The sequence below is a fragment of the Anoplolepis gracilipes genome, chromosome 6, assembly GCF_047496725.1.
Source record: "Anoplolepis gracilipes chromosome 6, ASM4749672v1, whole genome shotgun sequence".
In the NCBI taxonomy this organism is placed as follows: domain Eukaryota; kingdom Metazoa; phylum Arthropoda; class Insecta; order Hymenoptera; family Formicidae; genus Anoplolepis; species Anoplolepis gracilipes.
Window position 1 is genome coordinate 2,109,782 of NC_132975.1, and position 12,676 is coordinate 2,122,457.

The 12,676-nt window shown below is 33.6% G+C and overlaps 1 protein-coding gene and 1 pseudogene across 1 annotated transcript in view; one reads left to right on the forward strand and one right to left on the reverse strand.

The window, feature by feature from the left end:
• Positions 1 to 12,676, forward strand: part of LOC140666574 (uncharacterized) — a 30,170-nt gene that overhangs the window by 9,580 nt on the left and 7,914 nt on the right. The window lies entirely within an intron of this gene.
• Positions 8,231 to 10,000, reverse strand: LOC140666573 (uncharacterized; annotated as a pseudogene).

Consider the following 12,676-nt stretch of genomic DNA (forward strand, 5'->3'; position numbering starts at 1 on the left):
ATGCAATCTGATCAAGGAGGATTTCGTCAGGAAGTCCTTTCGAACGATCGCGACGTATGAATAAAAAAATACAGTTATCTAGTTACAAGACTTTATTTGGCGCAATGCTACAACTCGAAAATGTTTTCTCAGAGAGAGACAACTTAGAATTGACTACTTTTATATCGCTGGACCTTCATTCTCGGAGGTCCCCACATGCAGATAAAGTCGTGTAGCATCTCGAAGTGATGCGCTTTATTGCTTAACCGAAAGAGATATCTCGCGAAGAGATATTAAGAGTGTTCTGTGGCTTATGCACATCTAGCGTGAGAAACTGCTGTCTCTTAACAAGATATCTATTCGTAAAATATTTGTGTGGGAAAGTTGTGGTATGTAACACCTCCCCCCTTACATTACAGATCCTTCTGGATCTGAGATTAATTCGAATATTCTTATAGCTATAAGTTTAACAAAATTACAAGTGACGATATAGTAACTTAACCTAATGTTACAATGTAAAATACATATATAAAGAAAATAAAAAAAAGCGGTTACATTTTAAAAGATCTTATGTACTATGATCGCATATTTTCGCAAATGTATTTATATCAAATTTACAAGTCGACGAGATCGACGAGTTCCTGTTTTTTTTTTAAAAAGTTTCCTGATGTCGATTATTTCTAATCTCCTTAATTTCTATTTTGCGGTTCGGTACTAAAGTGAAAGTAACTACGTGTCACGAGTCATTTTGCGGGTGTGAGCTATGAATACAGCTTAACCTAATATAGTACGATTAATTATAAGATATAAGTTGGTTACAAAGGTAGCGATTGGTAGTGTAAATTTCAGGTGATACAAGATGATATTTTTACGTATTAATTTAGATTTGATAATCGGTAATTTCGAGAGCGGGGACGCTGTCTTCTCACGCCATGATCATTGTTCTCGCTACACTAAAGTGTTTCATTATCTTTGACAGGTATCGATGCGAGAGTAATTTCCTGTGGTGCGGTTGTTACACGTAGTTGTGCGTTACTGTTGGTTACATTATTATTAAAACAGTTATTGAAATAATGAGTACAGCCTTCTCTAGGTATACAACATAGTCTAAAAATGTTAACGCATTTACTTATTAGTGAACATTTTATGAATATATATGGTGAATAATATCAAAATGCTATATATTATATAATAGAACCAACTCATACTTCCATATAGATTTATTGTTCGATGATGCTTACTTATTTCGTCTGCTTCCTTATACAGTTCATTCAAGCTTGCTGCTTTTAATAAATTATTGTCCAAATGAGGTACTTTACCGATATTGAATAATTGAAGTTCTGAAACATTTATGTTCTTCTTTTTGATGTCCTCGCATAATTTTTTTGTGCTTAGATTAACGTTTGGGATAAAATCTTTTTCGATAGTGTCTATTATGTTAATGGTTCGACTATGTAGTAAAATATTATCTGAAATAGCATCGCATTTTCGAGATAACGTGATTATTCTATTCGAATGCAACTGTGTCCGACGTGGTTTGTCATCTGGACATAAAATGTGGAGAGTTTCCTCATGCGGTGCCGAATAAATCCAAGAATTTGCGGATTTCAATTGATACCAAACAGTATTATGAAGTTTCATTAAACGTATATCACATTCTTGTAATATGTTATTTAATCTGGATGATCTTAACAGTTCTGTTTTGCAATTATGAATACCCGTAATCTGGAATAATAAATTTGTTTGTTTACAGATCATCGCGTTGTTAACCTTTTTGCATTTCGCTATGTTTTGATTTGTTAAATGTGTGTATCGTAGTTTATCGGTTTTAAGTCCCATATATGTGTACGTTGGATTGATAAATGCATAAATATTTTCTTCATTTTATTTGATGGGTAGTGGAATTACATTATATAAGGTAAAGTCGGTTTCGTCAAGTAATGGAATTTCGATGATATAAACTATAATCTATAGTTTTTATAAAATACATTTAAGGGGTTAGACCACCTTAGAGCCTCAAATTTTAAAGCATTTTTAAGAATTTTTTAAAGAAAACTATACTGTACAAGGAAAAATTCTTTTTTAGTGTTTATTATGAGCACATTGAAGAATATAAGAAATATTTTTTAAAGTAGTAGTAGTAGTTTATTCAATTGATCCCCTTAGGGTTACAATCTTTTACATCTACATCTACAATCACTTAACTTATTTCTCCTAACATACCCCCCTCGGGGGTCCCAGCGGCTGCTCCCCAGCCCCCTCGTCCCCCGAGCTTCGCACACCCGCCTCTCACCGTCTCCCTCACTCTCGCACTCACACAGCATCCCTTACGTTTACCTATATACAAAATTTTTTCATTATTAGTCCCCTGTCCTTCGTTCCCAGCTCGCCATTATTTCCTCATCTCCTCTTAACCCCTGCCCCCTACCCTTTCCTCTCCGAGTCTGGTCATAGTACGACCTTAACACTGTTTCCCTCTCCTCTCTCACGACCCACCCTTTCTCTCTCATCTCTCTATTCCTCTTCTCATCCTCTCTCCCCTTTCTTCTTTCTTTCCCTCTTTTCTCTTCTTTCCTCTTTCCTCCTTCCTTCGGCTCTCCTTCTACTTTGTCCGCTTCTTCCTCTCTGTCCCTTTAGCCTTCACTACCTTCCCTCCTGTTCCTCTCTTTCCTTCTTCCCTTCTCCCTTTCTGCTCTCTCCGCATTCTTACAATATACCTCGTTTCTTACAAAAACATCATTCCTCCGCTCTCACTCTCTCACTCTCATTCTCACTCTCTCTCTATTTCGCCTTCTCTCCTTTCTCTCTATCCCCTTTGTTCTCTTGCTATACACCTTCCTTCTTTCCTCCGCAAGCCTGGCCATTGTATGACCTCACATGTTATTTCCCTTCCTATCCCGCGTCCCTTCCCTTTCCTCTCTCCTTTCCGACCCTCTCCCTCTCCCTTTGCTACCCACTTTTCTACAAGAAGCCTCTCTCTCATATCCCATTCTCCTTCTCTTTCTCTCTCTCACTCCCTCACTCTTTTCCACTTTCTCTCGCTCTCTCTCCCTCTCGCCCTTTCTCCTCTACCCGTTCACCTATCTCGCCGTTATCAACGATATTGCGCCCCTATCTTCCCCCTCCCTTCCCGCAACATCCGCCTCTCTTTTCTTAGTGTACTCTCTTCCCTTTCTCTGCGTGCCTGGCTCTTTTCGACCTTACATACTGTCCCCTCTCCCTCCTTCCGACCCACTCTTTCTCTTCCATCTCTCTGTCTTTTCTCTTCTCCCTTCCCCCTTTCTTATGCTTCCCCTCTTCTTTCTTCTTTCCTCTTTCCTCCGTTTCCTTCTACTTTCTCCGTCTCTTCATCTCTGGTCCTTTGTCCTTTTCTTCCTCTCTCTCTAATCTCTTCCTTCTCTCTCTCCCTTCCTCTCTGAACACATCCTCTTCATCACCACTAGAATCTCCTCCCGCCACTCTCTCATCTCCTTCAGTAATCTCACTTCCTCCACCTTCTTTCCTCTTCTTCCTCCACTACATCTTCCCTCCTCTCCTCTTCCTGCGCTCCCCCTCACCTGTTTTCTCTTCTCTCTGTCCTTTTCATCCTCACTTTGAAACCTTCTTCTTCTCTTCTCTCCTTTCCCTTCTTTCCTCTTCTCTCTTCCCCTTGCCACTCCTCCATCCCTCTTTCCTCTTCTTCCTCCATTACCCTCTTCTCTTCTCTCCTTTCTCCGCGTTCCTCCTTACTTGTTTTCCTTCCCTCTACCCATTCAGTACCCGCACATAACTTCCACCTGTCATCACCCACGCTTCTCTCCGTCATAGCCTCCTTCATCTCCCTCCTTTCTATCTTCCCAGTCATGCGCTGCCGTGGAATTTTTTCCCACACGAGAGCCTACATTGTAGATGTAGATGTAAAATATGCGCATGCGTAAGCTGTCACAGCTTGACGTCAGCTGTTATCATGGATGTAACAAGTGCAGCATTAGGGTGCATAAAGGGTCCTTTCCCACGTAATTTTCCCGCGTTTTCAGTAGACATAGTGGAGTCATAACGCGTAGAGTAAATTAGAGTGCCGTGATAGAAAAGTAATATAAAGTGTAAAATAAAGGAGAAAGATAGATCATCCACAACCATCAACGTCTCAAGAAAAAGAGCAGGAAAGGAGAAGAAATCAAGAATGAAAATATTCTAAAATTCTTGGTTAAGTATAGATATTTTTAAAAATTGGTTAACACCACACGAAAATAATTAAAAAGCTCTCTGCTCGGTTTGTAATAAAATTCTTTTATGTGGTAAATCAAATTTAATTAAACATTCGAAAACGAAACTACATATTAAGAATATTAAAAACCATAATATCACACCATCTGCTTTATTACCTAAGCTCAATATTAAAGATGAGGACCATGTTAAGAAAGTTAAAACGGCCGAAATAAAATTAGCTTCTTTTTACGCGAAACATATGTAGCTTTTCAAACCATAAATCACATGGTCCCTTTATTAAAAAAAATTTGTCCGGATTCACAAATAGCTCATGATTTAAAACTGTCAAGAAAAAAATGTACGCAAATTATAAAAAATTATTTAGGAAAACGCGAAAGTGAAAAACTTATTTCACATTTAAAAAATCAAAAATTTTCAATTTTGGTAGATGAGAGTACAACTATTACTAAAGATAAATTACTTTGTATTTTAGTAAAATATGTATCATTAGATGATAAAAAATGTGTTACTCAATTATTAGAATTGATTTCTTTAGATGCAACAGATTGTTCCGCGAACAAATTATATTCTGCTTTTAAAAATTGTTTTGAAAATAAAGATATACTGATAACAAATATTATAGGAATAGCTAGCGATAACGCGTCTGTAATGACAAGAGTTCGAGATTCTTTTATAAGTAGATTAAAAAAAGAAGTACTGGTCCTCATTGTATTAAAATGTATATGTCATTCGTCAGCTCTTATTGCGAGTAAAGCTTGTGCAAAATTACCGGATTCTTGCGAAAATATTTTACATGCAGTTCCAACATATTTTTCTGGCAGTGCAAAACGATCAGCTATCTTGTACGAATTTCAGAATTTTTTTGGAATAGAATCACGTAAAATTTTAAAATTATCAGCTACGAGATGGCTCGTTTTGCACAAATGTATTATTAGACTTCTCGATAATTGGGAAGTCTTAAAACATTATTTCCATTTAGAGACAATAGAAAATAAAAATAATTCGGCAATAACTATTTTTAATATTTTAAATGATAATAAAATTAAAGCCTATATGTTTTTTTTTTAAATATTCATTAAATTCTTTTAATAAGTTTAACGCTTTATTTCAAAATAGAAAAGTTTTAATTCACAAATTAGCTGAAAGTAGTGAGCATATAATAAAGCAGATAGGATATAATTTCTTGTTACCTAACACGTTAAAAAATATTTCTATAGATATAATTAATCCGCAAAATTTTTTACCATTAACTTCAATATATGTTGATCCGGAATGTGAATCATTATTACAATTAGAGTCTTCCGAATTTGTAATGGAAATAAAATCCACATGTTTATCTTTTTACGTAACCGCGTTACAAGAAATGATACAACGATTGCCTTATAATGATGAAATTTTCCGCGAATTTAGATTTTTAGATCCAAATTAAGCTTTACGCGAGGAGGGTAGACTTGCCTTTCCAGATTTGAGGAACGTAGCAAGACATTTTCAAATTTCCAATACTACGGCTTTAGCTTATGAATGGCGAATGTTGCCTATTGTATTTAATGACGCGGAAAAAAATCGTTTATTTAATTTAGAAATTGATGATATGTGGAAGAATATATTTTGAGAAAAAGGAATTTAATGATGAACCGTTTTTTCCAAATTTAAAAAAATTAGTATATACAGTTTTATCACTTCCACATTCTAATGCCGAAGCAGAGAGAATTTTTTCGATTGTTATAGATATGAAGAATAAAAAGAGGAATCGGATTGATGTCACCTGTTTAGACGCGGTTTGTAAAGTACGATCAAGTTTTCAAGCTAATAATATTGATTGTCGCACTTTTAAAGTAGATGAAACACATTTAGAACTGCATAATTATAATAATTTATTTCCTTCTAATAGTAAAGCTAAAAATAAATAGAAAATATCTTTCACTTACACGTTTTATTATAACTTTTTTCGTAATATTAACAATTTAATTTCATTTCTTTAATTAACATTTAAACAAATATAACTTTGATAACTTTTTTGAAAATCTTTATTTTCTATCATGTATTTGATATTATCATTGTTTTCAACATTTTTGAATACCCGAACTCTTTTTATTCAAGTGTTAACTAATATTATTTCTAATTTAATTTTTTTTCTTATGATTTATTATTCTTGATTATTTTTTATTTGTCTTGATTATTTTATTTGTCATTTCACATATAATTACTTTTTGCATGTTATTATTCTTTATTTCTTTTTTTTTGCATTTTATTATTTTATTGCATTTATTTTTTAATTTTACTTTGTGTCACACATATCAATGTAGTGCAATATTTTTGTGCAATAATAGTGTAATGCAATATTTTATTTTTCATATTTTTGTGTTTCATATATTTTTTATTTATATATTTATATATTTATGTTTATTTTTAAACATAAAATATTTGTTTTTCTAAATATAATAAATTATTTTATTATTATTTTGATCTGTGATCCAAAATGCACAACTGGATGTATTTAGTGCAATATAAAATATTTATTAAATATTTATTTATATATTTAATTATATTCGTACTTTTATTTTTTGGTAGATAAATGTATCTATTATTAATCAGTAATTTATTCTCTGTTGTAGTAACTTCTGGGAACGCTTCCAGTTGGCTCCAACAAAAAATTAAATTTTATTTTATTAATAAAATGTATTATTATTGTATTTATTGTAATTTTAGTAATTATATATTTAATATTAAAAACATATTTTTATATAAATAATAAATATAGATTTATTATTTAAATTTAATTTAAGAAATATTAATGTTACATTAATAATATGTATTAATATTTAAGTTTAAGAATTTAATATATTATAAGTTTAGGTATATATAGTATATAATATTAAGTATATATATATTAATTAATCTGTGTAATTTCTTATTGTTATGTATAATTATGTATTATATATCTTATGTATATCTTTGTTAGAATACTGGTAAGGTTTTTTACAGTTTCCCTTATCCTTGCAACAAATGTTGGTATTCATGTAATAAATCGGCTGCAGACGTAAAAAATAACATAAATAAATTTTTTGTTTATTATATTAAATGTACTTTATTTCTTTGATAACAATTTTCTCTTTTACCCCTTTATCCTTTCTTTCCTAACTGGAGAGTTTGATGATACCTTATATTCCATCAAAGTACATACATTACTGAGCATTCGTACCGTTTGCTTAGTGCGCATGTGCGACTTTATTCCCACAACAGTGCATCACTGTATCTTCCGCCTTTTTCCCCTTGCTCTCCTTCCTACTCTCCATCTCACCGTGTATTTCTGCCATGCTCTCCTTCATCTTTCATATCACTCCTTATCCCTCTTATTTCTTCCTTCTCTCCTTTCTCCTTTTTCTTTTTTCTCTCTCACTCTTCTTCCTTCATTCCATTCTCGCACCTTTATCCTCTCTATTCTCCTCTCAGTCTGTCACCACGTGTGCGCCTTATCCTGTCCACTCGCACCTCTCGTCATCGATATCTCGTCCGGCCTGCCTTCCTGTCGCGAATCGATCACACCCTGCCTTCCGCCGTCCTATCGACCTCTCGATCTTTCCTCCTCGTGCTGTACGCTCCAACACACTCCTCCTGCCATCTACCGTTATCTCCTTGTAACTCCTTTTCTCCGTTGCCTTGCGCCAACTCACTGTCACCGCGATCTTGCCACGTTTCACCATCCTCTCCTTTCCCCTCCTCTCTCCTCTCCACTTGCCTCTGCCCTCCTCTCCTTCCCCTCTTCACCTCTTGCCACCATTCTTATTCTTGACCATTTTTCCTTCTCTTCTCTTTTTTTTTTTTTTGTCTCATCTCTCCTCAATTTCATCCTATACTCCTTTACCAGTTTCCTCCGTCTTCTAGTGTCCACTCCTTTTCTCGCTCCTTCGCTTCCCAATTCTTCCACGTCATCCTTCTCCATCCTCTCGTTCCAATTTTCTCGTCCTTATATTTCTCTTCCCTGCTTGACCTTCTCCTCCACTTCACTTTCTCTCACATCACTGTTCTTCTGTTTTCCCATCTGCCCTTACTTTTCACTTTCCACTTTTCCTATCCTTCTAAAAACCTCAAAAATACTCCGGACTCTAAACTCGCCCATCCTCTCCATCCGCCATCTTTACCAACTCTCTCTATTTTTTAAAGTATTTAATATAAAAGTTAAACGCGTGATGACTATCTTTTTGTACGTGGTTTTGATCGACATGCAAAACGGCGAGCTCGATTACTCAGCACTGGTTAGTCGTAGAACAAAAAAACAGAAATATTTATTTTCTACATATTCAAAACTAGGGATATACGTAGCCGTTTTGAGAAATATGCATTTTTGTTAAAATGGCAACGAATTGAAAAAAAAAGTCATTTTTAGCTTCAAAAATTTGAATGAAATAAAGCGATAGCGGCGAGAATTTTTAAGATATCGCAAAAATCCTATGTACAGTCTTAGATAATGTTGAAATAAAGATCTGGATAAAAATTCAAGTCAATCGGATAAAAATTGGCGAAGTTATGCTGCCCGCCGTTTCGAAAAATGCTGTTTCGAGAAAAACGCGTTTAAAGTTTTTCGTAACAATTTTTGACGCTAAACGTCGTTTGGCGTCTGTTCGTTTTACAACTGACCTCGTGTATAAAATAACGGTCAAAATTTTGGTTGAGCCATCTACAGGTACAAAAAAAATTCATAAGAATAAGTGTCCCTTTGCAGGTAACAGACTCTTTCAATAAGCCGCTTACACGATGTAGCGCAACACGGTGACGCGCTTCACTATACTCACTCGAAATATCATTTTCCTTTGCGATTTCGAAGTCAGGTCTAATATATATCATTTTTAAGATTATAAGGAATATTTTAAGCAAAAAAAAATTCGATTTTTTGAAAGTGTCAAGGTGGTCTAACCCCTTAAGTTGCTAGAATCAATTAGATTATTAAATTGATTAGGTACTAGTGTTACAGGTAATCTTCTGTTATTTATCATATGATGCGAATCTTTTAAATTATTAAACAGTTCTTTGGGAGATAGTATTTTAGGATGGAGTAATCCTCGGCGTGTTAATAATATAGCGTCGGTAAGTATTTCTAGTTCCAGTTCATATTCGAGCATCATTTCAGCACATTCTAGTAAATATGAATTTATTTTTGTGTTCATTTCCGTTTCAGTTAGTTTATTACAGTTTTGTAACATGTGTGCCTTTAATGTGTTTAAATTAAAATCGATTTCTTTAAATTTTTGATTATTTGCTATAAAAACATTACTAAAGTTATTAATAATTGATTGCACAATACTGATTTGTTTTTTATATAGATTTGTTAATTGTTTTGAATTATTATAAACAAGATCTATCTGTTCGTTATAATAATCAGCATCATATGAATCTAATGTGCCGAATAAGATCTTCGAAATTTGTCCTATAAAATTAAAAACGCCTCGCTTGACTTTCGCACTGCGGTTATTAAGTAGAGGTTCATCGTCGAATCGTCCTATCATAGCATTAAGAATTTCTGTCTGCTTTTATTGCTGTTAATTTTCGTTCAATGATTTGCAATTCTTGTAAACCTGAACATGATATGTTGTTTCCGTAGAGATTGTAGCATAAAATCTCGATCTTACGTAAAATGTACGTAAAATTTGAGTATATTTTCCTTTTCTTCTAACGGTGCAAGATTGACATAACTAATGAATTTCCAATAGTCTCTAAAAATAAGAAGATTACCGACACTTTCAAAGTAGACTTTGGATAGGTGTGCTAATGGTTGATTGGTAAAGGCCTCGAAAGAGTTTGAACTAATCATCATTCTGTAATGGGAAATATGCGCGTTTCAGTTTATTAACATGTAAAATTTGATTTCTGTTGCCTCTCTTAATTTCATAATTAACGTCATTTATTTTGCGTATAACTTGAAATGGTCCATCATATTGATCTGTCAATTTTCTACTACCAGTTCTGATTGTTTCGTGAAGTACATAAACGTATTCTCCCAGATCTAATATTAAAGGTTTCACGCGTCTATCATAATATTGTTTCGCGGATTCTTTTGCTTTCTGGAGATTTTCCTCCGCGCACTTTTTTAAATAGGATAATCTATTAACCAAATCTGCAAGAAATTCTCTATGTGTAATTCCCTGCCGTGGTTCGCTGAGTTTAGAGAGTAATCGTGGTTTACGACCAAAAATTAATTCATAAGGAGATATCTTTGTCCCTTCATAATACGAGGTGTTATATGAAAACATCGCAGCATCTAGAGATGAATCCCAGTTATTTTGTTGTTGGTTAATATAAGACTTTAAATATTCGGCTAACACGTGGTGTGAGCGTTCCAACGATCCGTTTGATTGCGGATGATAAACGCTAGTTTTAACCTGTTTCATTTTAAAGATTCTTGCAATTTCCTTCATTATTTCACCTGAGATATTACTACCTTGATCAGACAATAATTCCTCTGGCGAACCAAAAGTGTAGATATATTTATTGACGATTATATTAGCTATGGTTGTGCTGTTTGTGTCAGGTAACGGATACGCTGTGCAGAATTTCGTCAATTGATCTTGTGTAGTTAATATATATTTATTACTATTTTCTGTTTCTGGTAAGGGCCCTACAATATCTATTGCGACTTTTTAAAATGCCTCATGTGGCGTGTCAGTAATTAACATAGAAGCTCTTGTTTTTACACGGACTAATTTTCGTTTTTGGCAATCTTGACATGCTTTTACATAGTTTTTAATGTCTTGTTTCATACCATCCCATGAATAATATTGCTATATGCGTTTTAAAGTTTTAGTGACACCTTTATGGCCGCCGATTCTTGAGTTGTGTAGTTCTTTGAGTATGTTTTGTTTCGAGTGTGGATCCGTAATCTCTTCAGTTAAAGATTCGAGTAAAAATACTATTAGTGTGTCTTTGAATAAGTATTTAATCATTTGAGTTATTTTTATTCTATTAATAATCTCCTATGGGTGCTATTGATATTATTTTTTGATTGTTTTCTATAGTATATTCTTTTAATTTGACTAAACAATTGAAAATAATTTCTGGATTTGTGGATGCTTGTTTATTTTCCCGCGTAATTAGATTTATTTTGATTGAATGTTTCTTTTTTATTATATCAATGTTTCGTGGTGTAAGTGTTAAGTCCTCGGCTTTATTATCATTGGTTTTAGACAACGTAATTTTTATTTTAGGAGAAGGGATTGCTTCCGTTACTAATAATCCTTTTATTTTACCCGAAGTTTGTGGGGTGATATTATCTGTTTTCCATAGTGAATCATTTAATGCGTGTTGTAAGAATAAACTATAAGTAGGATTTTCGTTATTACTGCTCGAAGCTTTAGCTTGTAAAACTAATATTTGAGGTATTCTAGAAAGAGCATCCGCATTAGTATTTCGTTTTTCTTCTTTATATAGAACTTCATAATCGTATTCTTCCAGTTTTAATCGTCGACGCATTAAACGAGATGACGGATCTTTAACATTAAAAAACCAAACTAATGGTTTATGGTCAGTAATTATTTTAAATCTTTTACCATATAAGTATGGTCGAAAATGTTTTGTTGCCCATACAATAGCTAAGAGTTCTTTTTCCGTAGTGTCGTAATTACGTTCTGCTTTATTGAGCGTTCTAGAAGCATAGGCGGTTGGAAAATCATTTCCTATCTTTCTTTGTGATAAAATTGCACCGATTCCTTCATCGCTAGCATCCGTAGTTAATATAAATTCCTTATTAAGATCTAGATATTGCAAAATAGGCTCACTTGACAATATCTCTTTATTCGTCCCTTGAATGACTTGATTAACTAATTAATAATATAAGATAAATTATATATAAAATTTTACACAGTTAATATATATATATATAGAAACTATTTACATTATTTACATTTCATGAAAATTAGTATCCGCATCTATCCGGCTTTATGTTTTATTACAAGTCAGTCTTGTCAGATAATTTACAATGATCACACACTTTTTTTTAACACTAAATAAATACATCAAGTCACAACGCAAGTATATACTTGTCTTATTGTTAGTCTCATTATCAGGTATCCGTAATTGGTTTTATCCATGGCTTCAATTTATCGGGCGACAATATGGTATTGTACGGTCCTGCTGTTATATTATGATCGAGAATATCCTGTACAACATAGCGATTTTTATTAAGAACTTTTGCAATTTGGTACGGACCTTTATAAGTCACTTTAAATTTTTTGCTTTCACCTATCTTAGTTTGACTATCTCACACCATGACGATTGTTTTTGTCTATAAAATTTTTAAATTCTTTAGAGGTGAAAGCGGTACCTCTATCCGACACGATGCTTTCCGGTATACCAAACAAATTAAATAACAATTCGAGATTTTCGTTAATTTCTTTTGTCGCTGTTGTTTTGTTCGGCAAAGCCACGTAAAGCGGGAAAAAGCGTCTACGATTTTAAAATGTATTTAAACCTGTCGCTCGTTTCCTGCAATGGACCA